This window comes from Betta splendens, chromosome 10 (assembly GCF_900634795.4).
Source record: "Betta splendens chromosome 10, fBetSpl5.4, whole genome shotgun sequence".
NCBI lineage: Eukaryota > Metazoa > Chordata > Actinopteri > Anabantiformes > Osphronemidae > Betta > Betta splendens.
Window position 1 is genome coordinate 4,761,350 of NC_040890.2, and position 13,128 is coordinate 4,774,477.

General features: G+C 49.8%; 1 long non-coding RNA gene across 1 annotated transcript; it reads left to right on the forward strand.

The window, feature by feature from the left end:
• The first annotated feature begins 78 nt into the window (after positions 1 to 78).
• On the forward strand, positions 79 to 8,678 carry LOC129604743 (uncharacterized). Its single transcript, XR_008695924.1, has 3 exons — positions 79 to 3,836; positions 7,895 to 7,961; positions 8,208 to 8,678. It is a non-coding gene; the product is annotated as an uncharacterized LOC129604743 (long non-coding RNA).
• Positions 8,679 to 13,128: the final 4,450 nt, after the last annotated feature.

A 13,128-nucleotide genomic window follows, 5' to 3' on the forward strand; every position in this document is an offset into this window, starting at 1 on the left:
TACTCTGCCCTCACCCTGTTTCCTCCGAGCCTTTTATTTATTCTCTCCTGGCTGTTCTCAAATAAACCAGCTGTCACAACTAATCATAACAGAGCATAGTGTGACTCCCTCCACCTACAATATGTTCAGGTGTCACTTCCCCTGATTTCACTGTTCCGGTACCTGGCTCTGTTCAGAAACCAGTACCAGAGCTGTAAGATTCTGGAATAGTCTCATCCATGGCAACCACAGTGACAGCTGAGCCACGACATTACCCTGCTTTGAATGATGGGGTGCTGAGGATTGTCTGGAATATCTTACAGAAAAGCACCAATATTTGCCGTTTTCCTTGTCTGTGGATTTACCAAAACAAGAGCACACACACACACACACCCCCCCCCACACACACACACACACACACACACAAACACACACACACACACACACACACACACACACACACACACACACACACACACACACACACACACACACACACACACACACACACACACACACCTTCCTTCCAGGCGTTTTCAGTACTATTTGATGCCTCTTCCTCTTGCTGACCTGGCCTCTCACCTTATCCTTCTGACTCTATTGGCTGACTCTTATTGTGCTCTGCTTGTATCATATCTAGGAACGCTTTACTGACGTTTGACGTGTGTGTGTTCACGTTTGTCCAGACACGCACATACTGAGCAGCCGTGTCCCAGGACACGGCTGCTGCTGCTATTGTTGTCATTTACTAGGGTCCAAGCAATTTTTATTTTTGAACGGTTACTTTAAACCAACAAACCAAACTAACTAAACACTGCCAAGGTCCAGATTGGTCCATTGAGTAAAGGACACAAGGCCATGCTGGGCAGACTCGGGCCAAGTTAATCTCACTCCAAGGTTGAATAAACATTTGTGCTGCCAACATTCAAACTGCTTCTGATTACCTTAACTGGGGTGCGTTCAGTTGATCAACAAAGGAACAAGAAGAAATCGTGAGTTAGTTTCACATTTAATGATAATCATTTAATTTGTTTGACACTATCATGTATCTTTACATTTTTATGCAGCACAGTTGCAGTTGTAAAACAAGTCTTGGGGCGAAAGTGGAGGTGAACCAACACAATCTACACAGAGTATGCACGTGGCCAGTGTTGTTTACTGACAACACATTCAGCATTGACACACGCAGTATTTAGTTTAGTAGTTCAGTTTTAACGGTTTTAGTTTGTCTTATGAAATCATCATTACTGTTATTCAGTACTCAAACAAAAGTGAAGTGTCTTAAAAACTAGACATCAGTACAATGTTTGACATTTGTCATAAACTGCTGACAGCAGGAACACATGACTTTTGATAACACATTACCACAAACGCATGATTCCACCTTTTTCAGCATTTTTCACGACACCCCCAAACGACAACAGAGCAGTTACAATTATTGAATGAATTAATCATCAAATGTACATTGGAATTACTCCTTTTTTATTTTTTGGCACAGCAATACATTGTCTATGAGGCTGGAGATAAAAAGGAAAAAGAGTTAATGGACACTGATTTCATGTGAACTACTGTGTGTGCCTACAATGATGAGCTCAGCTTCTGTCAAGGCAGTGAACTCATGAATCTTCAGTTGTCTGCTTGCAGAACTAGACAAGTTAGGGAGGCTGAACTGACAGAGCTGGTGAAGTGTCTGCAATACCTCCATTTCTATGGCGCCTCTCTTTTTTTCCTTCAGCTTCTCTTTTAAGCACACATGAACTGCTTCTTCCATCTCACATTACATTACCTTGCAGAGCTTCTGGATGACACTCAGGATAAGCACGAGTGACAATGGTTTAGCACTGGAGGTAACATTTTTCCTATTAATGTAAGTGGGCAACACAGTGGTCACGTCTACAACAAGAGGAGGAGGGTCACACCCTTAGCTAAGGTTGGTTACATGTCTTTGGCTTGGAGAGTCTATGTCCTCACTAAGCATACAGTACCTGTTGTCGACTGTTGAGACGAAACATTTAGGAATGAAAAGTAGTTAGTGGACCTGTCCAGGGTGTACCCCGCTTCTCGCCCATAGCCAGCTGGGATAGGCTCCAGCACCCCCGCGACCCCGCATATGGGATTAAGCAGTATGGAAAATGGATGGATGGATGAATGGAAGTAGTTAGTGCTATGACTGGAGAGTCTTCAACCATTTATCCAAGCAACCATCACAGATGAGACCATAGATAAGGCTGCAAGCTGCAGCCTGACTGACATATATTAGTGCTACATAATAGGCTGCGATTGGACATAGTCAGTCAATCTGTGTTACTGTGGCTTTATGATCTTTATAATTCTGTCGCAGGTGAGGTAACACTATGACCGTGTAAAGGCAGATTCAAAGTGATATGTGAAATAAGAAGTTTGTCTTAAAGAACACACAACAAAAGGGTCGTTTTCTATGTGAACATGTTTAAAATACGAGTGATTACTGTAAAGTGCAGTTTTAAAATATTGCAAATCCGGCGATAACACACGGTTTTTAGTTTAATAGTTCAGTTTTAGCTGTTGCAGGTTTTGGGGGAAGGGGTGATTGTCCTGACAGTTACAGTCACACCACAAAAATATTAAGGTTTGATTGTCAATTACAATGAGATGACAGTATGTAAGATTAAATACATATAAAAAGCACTGAACAGCACCAAGCTCATAATGGTTAGCACTCACAGCACAATATTTTAATGCATCTAACACAACAAAGGTTTGAAAAAAATGCTGATAAATGCATGTGTTGTGTGTGGTACAAGTAGTGCAGGAGAGTTGGCCTGTACTTCTTATCATGCATCTATTGTACAAGACAAGACAAGACAAGATATTTATTAATCCCACAATGGGGATATTCCTTTGATATTGATGCATGGAAGATATGGATTCAAGGTGTATGTGATAGAAAATGAATACTAGGGGTAGGCGAATCAATCCTAATATCAATACCAATGCTAATATTAATGTCTACTGATACCCTGACAAAAATATCGATACTTTGGTTGAATTTTTATTCCTTCGCACTGCTGCCGTTTTTTCAAAGACACGACCTACTGTAACTAGCTTGTCTGTCTGTGTGTAAGTGGCGTGCCTGCACCTGTATGCCAGAGCGAGGCAGAGACACACCAGCCTCCTTCCATCCCCCACCTCTGAGATCTCATGTGACCCACCGACTCGGGCCACCAAACAAACAAGTGTTGGGGATATGCGAGGATCACAAATTATAATAATTGGATTTATAGCTCCTGAGTGGAGATACCACTTATGTTTATAATTTAGATTGACAAAAGTTGTTATATATATAATATATATAATAATCACAGACAATGACCAATTAAATTCCGCTTTATTAAACAACTAATATTAACTCCAGTATCAACAATATCTTGAATAACTCAGCATAGATAAAAGGGTGTGTGTTTGTGTGTGAGTGAGTGAGTGTCTGGCGCTCACAGAAAAAGGAAGCGTGTGAAGCAATGTGAAGTGGAACTACCGTAACTAAGACTTGTAGTTTCACAAACACGTGGGGCTATATTCAGCAATATAGTCAAGTAAATGCGGAAGCACGCAGTAATTGAATCATGCGCTTGGCGTGGTCACAGCAGAAACAGAGCAACAGCACAGTACCACAATAAAGCAAGCTTAAGCTAGCACAATCATAGATTACAGCACTTCAATATGCACCCCTTAGATTCATGTGACAATGTCCACGTTGGTTCTGCTGCTGGAGGCTCCAGGCGTGCCGGGGGCAGAAGGCAAGGAGGTGATGGAGAGAAGAAGGAGAACAAGGGGGTCCGGAGAGAACAAGGGGAAGAGAGAGCAAGAGAAGAAAGAAAGTGAGAAAAATTTGAAATCTTTCTGTTTCAACTCACTACGATTAGGATGAAGTACTTCCTTTTTTTGAACATGTGGGACCTGATGGCGTGTCAGCCATCGCTTTGGAACAAGACGTTGAAAGGGTCCATGCTCTCTGATGTGTTCCTTAAGTTCCTCAATGTACTTGTCATCTCATGTGGGCATTGTCAATGCTCATTGACAGTCCATGTATTCCAAACAGTCCTTGTTTACTACAGTTGGAGGCAAGTCTGAGCAGGTTAGAGGCATGTCTGGGTAGAGGCAAAAGCACGTCTGAGCAGAGGCAAAAGCATGTCTGAGCAGAGGCAAAAGTCTAACATTCACTAAACACATTTGTTTATATATACAGTATAATATGGTTCTTGTAAACCACGAAAGAAAAATAATAAAACCAAACGAAGGGAGGATAGGGCAGGTGAAGAAAGATGTGTGGGAGAAGTAGAGCGAGAGAAAAGGCAGAAGCCTGGGGTGCCCTAGATCCTGGTGGCTTGGTTGAATGCAGGTGCGCTAGGTTATGGAGGAAAGCGTAGTGGCACTACAGTACCAGAGAAGAATCTAGCCTAGCTTACAATTCTCTAATATACTAATACATTCCGTTTGCTACCATTGCTGTAATGGCCCAACCACTAAGAAGGAGCCCAGGGCAACCTTGCTGATTGGATGTTCGCTGTAGGTTACTGGGCAAGTCATGTTGTGGTCAGCCCCATCTGCTTGAGGCTAAACTTCACCAATTTTGTCCCTTCTGGCAGGAGTTTCTGTTGAAGGGTGTCATCAATCATGATATTGTAGCCCTTGAGGTAATGGAGGATGATTTCCTCAATATGAACTGTGGCACCCTGAGGTACCTTTAGAAATAGGGTCTGGTTTGGTAGGGCCAACGTAGTAGTTGTGCCATGGTGTATGGTCGTAGACCATAAAGGCTTCGGTGGCTGGAGTGCTAAGTAGCCATCGGTTGCCGACTCGTTCCACCCTAGGCTCTGCTGTTCTGTCCCTGTCTGAAAGTGTTGTTGTAGGCTAAGAAGGCCAGGTACATTTTGTAGGACAACGAGTTTCTACCCAGCCTGACCAGCTGGGTAGAAGAGGTGGAGGGGCAAAGTCATTTATCTTCCAGTCATCATCTCAAAAGGTGTGACACCTGTAGCTCTGTGTGGGATGGACCTGATAGCCATTAGCATCAGGGGACATTTCATGTCCCAGTCTTTACCATGGCTGCTCACATATTTTTTTAGCATCTGGACAATGGTGCGGATAGCATTCATATGTGAAATCTCAAGTCCACCCCTAGGATGTGGTATCGTTCAGTCATGGGAAGTGAAGTGACACAAATTACAGAAAAGACGACAGTACACCCATCTAGTTTTAACAAATGTGCAAATTAAGAATATAATATAAACCAAAAGCGTTTGAAAGCGTTTCGGTTTTATATTCCGTTTATTTCGTTATTTCCCCTTTCACCTGTACCACATAATATGTCACTGCAGAGCTACAGCCGTGTTCCCAAGTGTCAGGTTCTGGTTCTGTTTTCAGTTTTTTTTTAAAGAACTTTGTTCAGCAGCCATGTCATGTTTTGGTTCCAGTTTCCATTTCCTGTTTTATTTTGGTAGTTCTACCGGTTTCTGTTTCTGTTATAGCTTTTTTTCCGGTTTACGTCATGTCACAGCTGTCCCTGCTTCACTCGGTCATTATCCACACCTCTCCATAAGCACCACTCCTCACCCCAGTTCTCAACTCCTCGTTCCAGTTCCCGTCGGCCCGGTAGAGGTCGTTCTAGCTCCCGTTCCTGTCGGCTCCCGCGAGGACGCCGTTCTAGCTCCCGTTCCTGTCGGCTCCCGTGAGGACGCCGTTCTAGCTCCCGTTCCTGTCGGCTCCACGGAGGACGCCGTTCTAGCTCCCGTTCCTGTCGGCTCCACGGAGGACGCCGTTCATGTTCCTGTCAGCCTCGGAGGGGGAGTCCCCGCCGACCCCCAGGAGGAGGTCGTGCCAGCTGGAGTTCCTGCCGCAGTTCCTGCCGACCTCCAGGAGGCGCCGACCACGTCTCCATGTCTGTCTTCGTCTCTGGTCCCGACTCTGGCTCCACGTCTGTCTTCGTCTCTGGTTCCGGCCACGTCTCCACGTATGTCCTCGTCTCTGGTCCTGGCTTCGTCTCTGGTCCCAGCTCTGGCCCCACATCTGTCTTCATCGCTGGTTCCACATCGGTTCTCGCCCTGGCTGCCGGACTGGTGGCCTCGGCACCTCCTGCCGTTTGGGTGGCGCTGCCTCCTGCGGTGCCATTTGCCTCGGCTCCGCCGTCGTCATGGCCGCTCGTCTGGGGAACGTCTCCTCCTGCCACGACGATGGCGCGGCATCTGCCGTCGTCGTCCGCCGCGACCCTGGGATCCCCAGAGCATCTCCGGCAGGAGGGGGCTGGACTCGGCTCTGCCCTCCCGGAACCCGCCAGCCGTCGTGGCGGACTACCCTGCTACCACCCTCCAGAAGAGGGGGTTTCTGGGCCACATGGGGCCTTTGAGGACGAACTCTGTGGACTCTGCTTTGGTTTATGGACTCTTGCTTTGACCCTCCTCCAGTCCTCCCTCCGCCCACCCTGTTTGTGTGCCTTGGGTGGGAGGGATTCGGTCCCTCCCCCTGTGACCACCCCCCACCCGCCCTGGTTGGGGGGGGGGGGGGGGGGGGGGGGGCTTCCGTGGGCGCCGTGGTAGACGGGGAGGGGTACTGTCAGGTTCTGGTTCTGTTTTCAGTTTATTTTGAAAGAACTTTGTTCGTCAGCCATGCCATGTTTTGGTTCCAGTTTCCATTTCCTGTTTTATTTTGGTAGTTCTCCCGGTTTCTGTTTCTGATATAGCTTTACTTCCGGTTTACGTCACAGCTATCCCTGCTTCACCCGGTCATTATCCACACCTGCACTTCATCAGTAATCAATTCACCTTGCATTTAAGCACCACTTCTCACCCCAGTACCTCGCCAGATAGTTGTCAATACCAGTCGCCACCTTCCAGCAATTGTCTCCGTCCTGATTACCTTGTATTGATTCTGTTTTCCTGACCACCGACTCCTGCCTACTCCCTGCCGGTACCATAATCTTGTTGATTCTGTTAACGAACCATTGCCTGCTTTTGGACCTGATCCCGCCTGCTCCTTTGTACCTGCAATACTGAGATTTTCTGTGAATGACCTGGACCGCCTTGTAACACGATTTATGGATTAAACTTTGATTTTTACCACCTACCTCGCACTGCGCATTTGGGTCCTCTCTCTGCCGTTCCTGACACCAAGAGGTTCACCAGCCGCTTTCGGCAGTGAGTCATAGACAGACGTTGTTTTGCCCGCTTTCATGTAGACACAGAACTCAGTGTCTGTTTTTTAAATGTAGATTTTGTGAATTTCGTTATTCTTATACATTCATGTAAATGCAAATGCTTGCATCATTGCAAAGTTACAGCCATGTTTGTACAAAGTTAACCAGCTGTTTATTTCATTATTCTCTCTTTCATGTCCGTCTGTTGAATGAAAGTGGGCGGGGCCATCCACGTCCCTGAGCGGGGACACTGCTTTCAAATGTGCTACTCTGAGTTGGCTCAATCACACACCTGTGTGGGAAAAAACTAATGGCTATGGGCCTTCGATTGGCTACAGGCAGGAAGTGGTGGATTGAGCTTTTGTCCTGTTGACATGTGCTGCTGCTCCTATTTGTGTGTTGCGTTAGCCGTTGGCATGCTGTTAGGCCTTTGCACTTTAGAGCTACAGCTGATTGCTACAATAAGAAACTGCAGATGAACGCAGTTATGTTTGTTATTACCCTATCCTGTGTCACAGCCTAAATCAACTTATGATTTGGAGTTATGTCATTGTTCTATCAAATTCTGACATGATTAGTTGGAATAGTAACTGTGTTGTGTTGCAAGCTTAGTTGCTAATTAGTCACATCTCTACAATAACTGCTGCTTATCTGGTCAGTTACATATAGCTTGTGTACCATAGCCATTATATTTGTAGGACCAATACAATTTACAGTAAATTTAACATTGTATTTTCTATACTGTAGGGGGGCACATCCCAGTTACCTAAATGCAAGGTTGGTACACAAACATCTGTCCAGCTCAGGAGTGAAGGTATGTACACGTGTACCAATCGTAAGATAAGCAATAGAAGATTTTATTTTTAATTGGTATACAGTGTTTAGATTTAAATTTTATTTAAAAACTATGTTTATCTGTTGTTTTAGCACAGGCAGGCCTGTCCTCGTTTAGTTTTGTGTCTGGTATTGTGTATTATTACATTAGAGAAAGTTTTGACCTACATAAAACTGAACATTTACTAATCTACAATTCTGATTGCAGTACCTTTGTTTTGATTAGGTGATGGTGAGCACAGCCACAGCTTCCATCTGGTAGACGACTGCTTCCGCTCAGTCTTCCAAGTAGTGATAAGAACAAAGATCACCACATCTCCCTGGTCACCTGTCTACAACTATACCTGTCCTGCTGCAGTAACAAATCTGCAACATAACGAGTTTACCCCCTTCCCAGGACATGATCTGTTTATCCTACTTCCATCAAGCATTTCATCTGCAAGGCCCTGCAAAAGCTTCTGTCCTCAAACCCCCAGACTTCTGAATTAACCCAGTAACCTATACATCACACATTGGAGTGTGAAGATAACAGTTAGGTCTAGCTTTGGGGTAGTGGTGCATTTTGTGGTTGACAATAAAATTGGCTTTAACTATTACGTATGTCACTGAACTCTGTTTTTCTGAGGGGAAAACACTTTTATTTAGGAAATCATAGTATTGATTTTTTTTGTTTTTCTCTTTCTAGTATAAAGGTGAACCGACCATAAATAAAAATGTGTAAATATAAATTAAAATTAAAAAAAATTCTTAATGAGTATTGCAGACACAAAAAACACATTTCTACTCAAATGGTAAAGGAGTTATTCCACAGGTGGTCTACATCCATCATACAATGAGTGTTTTAGTGTTTTATTTATCAGGAAACTCTGCCTTCATCTACAAGCATGAAGAGATGGCAACTCAGATTCTTCACCCCAGGAATCCCCAGCACCAGCTCAATAGCTTCTGTAGACAAGATACCTGTAACAACTTCAGATACAGAGACATATTACTCTCAGATTTATCAAGAATCATCAAAAAACATAATTAAAAGCAGTAAACTTTTAGTAAAAACAAGTCAGGTCAATATATAATTTGAACCAATGCTTTTGTTCCCAGGTAGGTCATGCAGGTATCCAGGTAAGTCGTGTTGTGTGTCATGATCCGTGTCTTTGTTTCTAGTTGTTCCCTGTTTTCACGTCATGTCCTGCTTGTCTTATTTTGGTTCCAGTTTCCGTTTCCTGTTTTATTTTGGTAGTCTCCCGGTCTCTGTTTTGTGTTCTAGCTTTACTTCCGGTTTCTTGTCTTGTCACAGCTGTCCCTGCTCATTACCCACACCTGCACTCTGTTAGTCATCTAGTCACTGTGTATTTAACCACCACCTGTGTCCTTAGTTCCCTGCCAGATTGTCGTATTCGAGTCCCATGAGTGTTCGTGTTTCTTGTGAATCCCTGCGTTGAGCGTCCCTAGTTTCCTGAGTTCCCTGAATGTTCGTGTTCTCGTGTCTTGTTCCTGTTTGCCCTGCGCCGTGTATCCTGCCCGTGAAAGAACCTGGACTGATTATCTACTGATCGTGAGTTTTTGCCTGTTCCCTGTCTGTACTTTCGCCGAGCTTTTTGTGTATGACCTGGACCGTCTGACCCTGCCCTGAGAATTAAACCTTTTGTTGATTATAATCTCGCCTTCGTGCTGTGCATGTGGGTTCGCCGTCTGCCTGCCCGAGCCCTGACAGAACAATCTGGCCACACTTGGACCCAGCCAGCACTTAGCCTCCGGTCAGGTCAGTGACTGTTTTTCCCCTTGTTTTTTACGGCAAATATAACTCCCCCGCGGAAGTATGGTTTCGGTTTCATCCTCTCCGCCTCGTCGGATCGTCGTGCCTGCACCAACCTGCCCAGCTCCATGGTTATTTCCCTGGGAGGATTTCCTGCTCTCACGCGCTGCTCAGTCTCCAAGTCAGCCGCGCGCTGCTCAGTCTCCAAGTCAGCCGCGCGCTGCTCAGTTTCCAGTTCAGCCGCGCGCTGCTCAGTCTCCAGATCAGCCGCGCGCTGCTCAGTCTCCAGTTCAGCCGCGCGCTGTTCAATCTCCAGCTCAATCGTGCTTTGCCCAGTCTCCAGCTCAATCGTGTTTTGCCCAGTCTCCTGCTCAATCGTGTTTTCCCCAGTCTCCAGCCCAAGCTCCAGACGCCGCGGTCCCGTTTCACCATGCGGATCCCGGTACAGAGGTCCGGTCCACACCGCGCCCAGCGCCTCAAACGACGGACAGTCGCAGCTGCTCCGGACGGCGACGGCGGCGGCGCGGGTCCAGGATCCCGGGTCCCGCGGTCTCGGTCATGGGGGCCGAGCAGCCTTCTTCCCCGACAGAGGAGCCCCTTAATTCTCTGACTGACTGTGTCCCTCTGATAACAGGCATCCCAGACAGCGTCGCCCGACGGGTCCACCTCCTCTGCTCTCCTCCAGTTGCCTTTCTCTTCGCCCACCTCATGAACACCGCCAATTCGGCTACAGACCAGGGCGCGAGAGAACAACTGTTCGAGGAAGCAGCCGCTCTCGTCCGGAGGGAGCCTGTCCTGCGTGAGGCCCTGCAACTCCCGGGCCTGCAGCCAGCGGTCGCTTCATGCCCCACCTCTCAGTCAGGTCAGCCGTGTGTTACTCATGCCCCGGTGCAGCCCTGTCGTCTCCAGGTCCCAGCCCAGTCGAACCTAGTCCAGACCCCAGATCAGCCGTGTGTTGCCCAGACCCCAGATCAGCCGTGTGTTGCCCAGACCCCAGATCAGCCGTGTGTTGCCCAGACCCCAGATCAGCCGTGTGTTGCCCAGACCCCAGATCAGTCGTGTGTTGCCCTGACCCCAGTTCCGTCCTTGTCCCCGTCAGAGGGCGCCGTCCGTCTGACGACTGTTAACCCCACCCAATCAGGCCCGACGTCTCCCCCGTCGAGCTCGGCAGCTGTAAGCTGTCATGCCAGCTCCGGAGGGGACGCCGTTCCAGTCCCTGTCGGCCATGTTGCGGCCGTTCCAGTCCCTGTCGGCCATGTTGCGGCCGTTCTAGTTCCTGTCGGCTCCTCAGAGGAGGACGCCGTTCTAGTTCCTGTCGGCTCCTCAGAGGAGGACTCCGTTCCTGTTCCCGTCGGCCATATTGAGGCCGTTCTAGTTCCAGTTCCTGTCGGCTCCTCAGAGGAGGACGCCGTTCTAGTTCCTGTCGGCCAAGCAGAGGCCGTTCCAGTTCCTGTCGGCCATGTTGAGGTCGTTCCAGTTCCTGCCGGCCATGTTGCGGTCGTTCCAGTTCCTGTCGGCCATGTTGAGGTCGTTCCAGTTCCTGTCGGCCATGTTGAGGTCGTTCCAGTTCTTGTCGACCAAGTTGAGGTCGTTCCAGTTCCTGTTCCTGTCGGCCATGTTGAGGTCGTTCCAGTTCCTGTCCCTGTCGACCAAGTTGAGGTCGTTCCAGTTCCTGTTCCTGTCGGCCATGTTGAGGTCGTTCCAGTTCCTGTCCCTGTCGACCAAGTTGAGGTCGTTCCAGTTCCTGTTCCTGTCGGCCATGTTGAGGTCGTTCCAGTTCCTGTCCCTGTCGACCATGTTGAGGTCGTTCCAGTTCCTGTCCCTGTCGACCAAGTTGAGGTCGTTCCAGTTCCTGTCCCTGTCGACCAAGTTGAGGTCGTTCCAGTTCCTGTCCCTGTCGACCAAGTTGAGGTCGTTCCAGCTCCTGTCCCTGTCGACCAAGTAGAGGGCGTTCCCGTAGGCCAAGTAGAGGGCGTTCCCGTAGGCCAAGTAGAGGGCGTTCCCGTAGGCCAAGTAGAGGGCGTTCCCGTAGGCCAAGTAGAGGGCGTTCCCGTAGGCCAAGTAGAGGGCGTTCCCGTAGGCCAAGTAGAGGGCGTTCCCGTAGGCCAAGTAGAGGTCACCCCTGTCTCTGACCCCGTTCCTGTCGGCCCTGTAGCAGTCGTTCCATTCCCCGTTCCCGTCGGCCCTGTAGCGGTCGTTCCAGTCCCCGTCACCCTTGGAGCCGCAGCGCCCGCCGGCCTCCAGGAGGAGGCAGCACCTGCAGTTCCTGCGCACCTCCAGGAGGAGGTCGCGCCAGTCGCAGTTCCTGCGCACCTCCAGGAGGAGGTCGCGCTAGCCGCAGTTCCTGCGCACCCCCAGGAGGAGGTCGCGCTAGTCGCAGTTCCTGCGCACCTCCAGGAGGAGGTCGCGCTAGTCGCAGTTCCTGCGCACCTCCAGGAGGAGGTCGCGCCAGCTACAGCTCCTGCGCACCTCCAGGAGGAGGTCGCGCCAGCCGCAGTTCCTGCGCACCTCCAGGAGGAGGTCGCGCTAGTCGCAGTTCCTGCGCACCTCCAGGAGGAGGTCGCGCTAGTCGCAGTTCCTGCGCACCTCCAGGAGGAGGTTGCGCCAGTCGCAGTTCCTGCGCACCTCCAGGAGGAGGTTGCGCCAGTCGCAGTTCCTGCGCACCTCCAGGAGGAGGTTGCGCCAGTCGCAGTTCCTGCGCACCTCCAGGAGGAGGTTGCGCCAGTCGCAGTTCCTGCGCACCTCCAGGAGGAGGTTGCGCCAGCCGCAGTTCCTGCGCACCTCCAGGAGGAGGTTGCGCCAGCCGCAGTTCCTGCGCACCTCCAGGAGGAGGTTGCGCAGCCGCAGTCCTGCGCAACCTCCAGGAGGAGGTGCGCAGACGACCGAGTAGGCGCACCTCCAGGAGGAGGTCGAGACCAGAAGCAAGTCCCGGCGGACCTCCAGGAGGGGGTAGCGCAGCAGCAGCAAGGCGGACCCAGGAGGGGGTCGCGGCACCCAGTCCCGGGACCCCCAGGAGGGGGTCGCGCCCGCCGCAGTCCCGGCGGACCCCCAGGAGGGGGTCGCGCCCGTCGTAGTTCCTGCCGACCTCCAGGAGGGGGTCGCGCCCGCCGTAGTTCCTGCCGACCTCCAGGAGGGGGTCGCTCCCGCCGTAGTTCCTGCCGACCTCCAGGAGGGGGTCGCTCCCGTCGTAGTTCCTGCCGACTCAGGAGGGGGTCGCTCCCGTCGTAGTTGCCGACCTCCAGGAGGGGGTCGCGCCCGCCGTAGTTCCTGCCGACCTCCAGGAGGGGGTCGCTCCCGCCGTAGTTCCTGCCGACCTCCAGGAGGGGGTCGCTCCCGTCGTAGTTCCTGCCGACCTCCAGGAGGGGGTCGCTCCCGTCGTAGTTCCTGCCGACCT